Source organism: Austrofundulus limnaeus, unplaced genomic scaffold (assembly GCF_001266775.1).
Source record: "Austrofundulus limnaeus strain Quisiro unplaced genomic scaffold, Austrofundulus_limnaeus-1.0 Scaffold5, whole genome shotgun sequence".
NCBI classification, from domain to species: Eukaryota; Metazoa; Chordata; class Actinopteri; order Cyprinodontiformes; family Rivulidae; genus Austrofundulus; species Austrofundulus limnaeus.
In genome coordinates this window covers 2,038,330-2,043,469 of record NW_013952407.1, presented here as the reverse complement: position 1 = coordinate 2,043,469, position 5,140 = coordinate 2,038,330, and the positions used below count along the sequence as shown (strand labels likewise).

General features: G+C 39.1%; 1 protein-coding gene across 2 annotated transcripts in view; it reads left to right on the top strand.

The window, feature by feature from the left end:
• Positions 1-351: 351 nt before the first annotated feature.
• Positions 352-5,140, top strand: part of dennd2b (DENN domain containing 2B) — a 56,777-nt gene continuing 51,988 nt past the window's right edge. The window contains exon 1 of one of the 2 annotated variants that reach the window (XM_014026680.1): positions 352-629. The gene's annotated coding sequence lies outside the window, so the exon portion shown is untranslated. The remainder of the gene's footprint in view (positions 630-5,140) is intronic. The other variant, XM_014026687.1, reaches the window with a different exon arrangement.

Below are 5,140 nucleotides of genomic sequence, written 5' to 3'. Positions count from 1 at the left end.
TTTTTAGTTTCTTGAGAACATTTTGTTACTTTTTAAGTTTATCAGCCTTTTTTTTTCAGTTTCTAGTATTTTACTTATCTTAGTTTTACCATCAGGTCCAGCTTCTTCAGCGAATGCCAGCTTTTTGTCTTTAGTTGTTGGATATTTCACTGTCCTTCTGTCTGAAAAACGTCTTTGTGTGAAGAAAGAAAAAGTTGTTGATGATTTCTGCTCGTCAGCACGGTTTCACCCCATCATCAGCTCCTGAATATTCATCCTCACTCCTCTCAGTCCTGCAGGACAATAAACAAGGGGCAGACGGAGGCTGAGAGGGCAGAGGGAGGGGGCAAACAACCGGCTGCCATGGTAACAAGTCCTGCCTCTGCTCCCTGCAGCGGGCTGTGTGAAAGGAGAGGGGAAGCTGCAGAGTTTTTCTTTTTTTTTTTCTCCCCCATTTTCTTACTTTTTGTGTCGGTTTGTCTTGGAAAGACACGAGTCGGAGTTAACGGAGAAGAGCAGGTATCCAGAGCAGAAAGCCTAAACAAGAAAAAAATAAAATAGAAGTTCCTCCTCGGGATTACTTTTGCGTCGCTGCGGATTATCATCTGGTAAAAATGTCAGCAGACATGGATGTGAGGACAAACTCGAAGGTAAAAAAGAAAGCCACTGTTTCGACGGCAGGAAGTTGAATTTTAACGAGGTCTGCGGGAAAATGACTGAAATGACTGAAATGACTGAAAGTTGAGAAAAGAGTTGTTGTTTTTTTAGCGTCGCAAGGTGCGTTCAAGTGTCCCGCATGACCATATTTGGTCATAGACTGCAAGTTGAAGGCTAAAAGCAAAAGTTTTTTTGTCTCCTTTGAGCTGAAACCTTTGAATGAAGGGAAAAAAATGCACCAGTGAATACAGCAAGCAACAGCTCCAGGCTGCAATTAAACCGAGTTATTATCGAGTAATCACGTAAAAAAAACAGCAGATAAACAAGYGGGAAAAGAGCACATTTTCACTGTCTTTATTATGTTGTAGTTTAACTTTAAGGCAGAGAAAATACAACTTTGTTTATTAGTTTTATAATGGCAAAGTTGTGTTTTTTTTAAGTTTAAAGCTTTAAGAGTTGGGCTGTAATAGATTAGGGAAAAAACATATTTAATTGCATTTTCATGTGATTTCTTTAGTTATGGATCAGTTCAGTCTGGTTGTTTGAGTTGTATTTTTAAAATTCCCATCTTATCTTATAAATAATATAAACAGTCATATTTATACTTGTGAAAAGCATGTTTTCTCAGAGGCTTTTGTCAAAATTCAAAATCTGGTTGTGTCTGATTTGGATGTTTTGTGTTGGAGAGTTATTTTTTTTTCAATTGATAAACTAAAATCTTCATAATCTTATCTTGTCATTAAACCTTATAGCTGCTTATAGCTCTCCTTGTTTTAAAGCCTCTCCATTGTGCAGGTCAAACAATGACCTTCCCTTGTCTCAGGACTGTCAACACTAAACTATTGAGGAAATTCCTTTTCGCCCCCCTCATTCAGTTTGTTTTATCAACATATGCTTTTTCCCCCCCTGCAGCTCACTAACCATCCTAATCAGCTTCTTATTCTTAACTGGATAGACTGTGTTGATGTTATTTGAGCTGATAGAGAAAGAGCAGCTCTGAAGGAACTGTTTTGTTCATCACGTTACTGAAAGGGATTCTCATTAAGCCTGGGAGCAGTGCAGATTCTTGTTGTGTTTGTTGTGCAGATCACAAGATCTTCTCTTTTGGCTTTACCCCTGAGTTCAGCTGACAGAAACAACCGCTGAGAAAACAAAAAGAAAGGCTTCCTTTCAAACGGTTAAATATGGTCTTCAAGTAGCTAATTTTTATACGTCTCTTGTGCAGTCACACTACGTGTTAAGAGTCAGGCTCAGCTACCACTAACCCCGTTTTTAGTAGTGATGTTCCATAGRGACAGTTTTCTTTCCGATACTGATATCGAGTGAAATTTGGCTGGTTTTGGCGATACTGATACTTTGTGATAACACACATAATGTGGTAAATCTTAAAAAGTAGCATTTTTCAAATAACAGCTTTATAAAGAATACAAGACATAGTAATTTATTTATTAATTTTAAAGTCTTTCTAACGCTAACCCTATATTTGTTTAGCACAGTTTAAAATTCTTATTCTAAAGAAATACAGCTTTTGAATAAAAGTGAGAAAAAAAACTTTCTAAAAGTTGTTACTTTGTGTGCTTTGTAGCATTGTTTGTGGGTTTGCAAGTAGGTCCCTGGCCAGAGCTAATGCTATTTGGGGGGCCATGGCATGAAAACGTTTGGGAACCCCCCATCTAGAATGTAATTACAGACAGACAAAGCAGATTTTATGTTAAAATAACCTGCCATACCTCTAGTGATTATGTATTACCCAAGCGGAAGAAAAAGTAGTTCCCTCCAACCACACAAGACAAGATTTGAATAGTTGAGTTATTTTCCACTATTTTCCTGTTAATGCATTATGTAAAATAACTTAAAGTATAGATATTTTAATTTTAGTATTGATTCTGGAGCATAAAAATCTGGTATCGGTAGTATCGATATTTCAGTATTGATCTGCACATCACTAGATTTTAGTTCAGTATCTGTAAAATTGAGCTTAATTTAGACAGAAAACAAATGTTAGCAGCTGCTTTTTTTATTGCCCCACAACCCCCTTGTCTTGTTGTTTATCAGGGGTTTTGAAAATATGCATAATGACAGCTACATATCTGACGTTTTGGTTTCTATATTCTGAAATAAAAAGACAGAAACATCCTAAACTGTGTAGTTTTATGTAAAACAAATCAGCTATTTACAACGACATTGATATAAAAGAAATATGACCTCCTCCTGGATTGTAAACAGTTTGATGATTTAATGTAAAGTCATATATTACATCAGAATCACTGAGGCGTTCTGATCCAAGCGGTCCCTCGGCAGCCTGAAGACGAGCCCCACCAGCTGTGTTCTCTGTTTCTAAACACGTGTCAGAACCTGTTGATGCTCCCAATAGATGTTGCAGGCCTTGCATTCACAAAAAAATCCTCCTTAGAAAGTAGACAGCCATTAAACTCGTGATTAATGATCGATGTCTTTGTGTTACAGCATCACTTTCATCGTGTCATAAATCACTACAGATGACTTGTTAACACAGATTTCATATCAGTGAGCTGAGAGTTCAACYCCTGTGCGATGATATTCATCCAAAAATGAAAAGTAGTGATGCTAATGTGAGCAGCAAAGCAAAAGACTCATTTTGGAGCATAAAGTCAGAACATTTTGTAATTTTTTCTCCACTTTTTTTTATCTTCTAGCATGAACTTGAGGTTAACTCAGACCGCAGTATCAAAGGAGCCAAATTAGGATTTTAAATCCCTTCTTTTTCACATTTAAATCCTAGGGTCTACATAAAGTAATGCAATGCTTTTGCTCTGAAAAGCATGCGCAGGAAATGCGAGATCACGAGATAAAGCCAGTAATAAAAGTCGAAGTCAGACCAAAACAATTCAGCCCGTGGAAGACGGACYGGACACAACAGTCGAAATTGCATCGGATTTCAAAATAAAATCCGTTTGTATTTTGTGTGAATGCGTATATGCTACATCTGCTTCCCAAACAGAATGATGGATTTTCACAGCATGAGTTTAATTATATCCACAGATTTATGAATAGAGGTAGGATTTTGACAGAGTTAGTCTCTTTGGTGAATTATTTAAAAAATACGGACGTTCTGCTCATTCCTTTTCCTGTTGTTGCAGTGTGTTCTTGGTAGTATGACTTTGCGTTTGCTCAAAAATAGGATAGAACCTAATTTTGGCGGCTCGACGAACATACAAGTTGATTTTGTTTGTTTACACAGAATCTGAACTCGTCGTAAATGATTTTAAAGAGTCGTGTTGTGCAGTTTTCACTTTTCCGTACAGAGTGAAACCATTWGTGACTGAACAGGGGGCAACAAAGACTTCGACGAGGCTCCGTCCCTCTTAGGTTTCCTTCTTTGTTTCTGCCTGTGGGCTCTGGAGAGGAAAACCAGTCCTACAGCAGCACTTGGTGGTCCAGATTGGGGGGGGGCTTTTAACGTCCTAGAAAAGACAAACTTCTACGTCAGAGGTCAGCGCCGTGCGACAGAAATTCTTGCCCTCCTGCTGCAGCTCAGACGGACATGAGCCTGTTTTCCACATGCCTGCCTCTGCAGCTGTGCATGCTCATATCTGGGTTACACAGAAGGCCTTCTCCCACAACGAGAAAATATGTCACGTTACCCCAAAACAGAGGGAAAGAGAGAAAACTAAAGAGAGAGAGCAGCTTGGCAAACCATGTGGCGTCATAATTATATAGGTATGGGTAGGTGGAACAGCTGCCTGTAGCATTGACCTTGGTGGTTTTCTTCAACACTGAGGCCCACAGAGATCTTTAAAGCATTAAACTACCTCCTACGAACATAATTATCCTTATAAAAAATACCCAAACCTTTATATTTGCTTCCACTCCTCACATTTATGAAGACTTAAATAAAAACGTGGTTCTTTACTGCTGGCTGAACACCAAAAAGCTGGAAGCTCGTTTAAAAGGCCGTGGTGACGATTTGCTAACACTGTTCCTCTCAGTCAGTGTCTTTCTGTCATCCGGGAACAGAGCTGCTCTTTCTCCTGCAGGGATGATGGTGAGGATCTCTGTCTGGGCTCGCGCTTCGCCAGTGAGATCTGACGTCCGAGGGGAGTTGAGAATTTGCAGAGATTTCCACTCCTCGTTTTTTCCTTGTTGATTTTTTTTTGGCTGCTCGTGAGCCCTGCTGTGTGTTTTTTTTTTTTTTAAACTAAAATCAGGTTGTTGATCAGCAGAAATACTCAGAAAATGAAAGATTAAAAACAGAACGTCTCGCTGAATGAGGTTAATGAAACTTTTGCCGCTGTGACGTGAAGTTGAAGCGAGTCTAATGGTGTGTTGCTGAATGTTAGAGCTTTTTGCATGAACTCCAGGTACTCTTCCACGTTCCAAACTCTTTAATACTTTGAGTGCAGCCACGCTCTGATGGACGGGACAAATATTAGGACATTCCTGCATGTGGAGGGTGAGCAGAGCTGTGTATCTGATAATTAGTCAGTTGTGACATGGCCATGGACTTGTGGACCCTCCTTTTAGA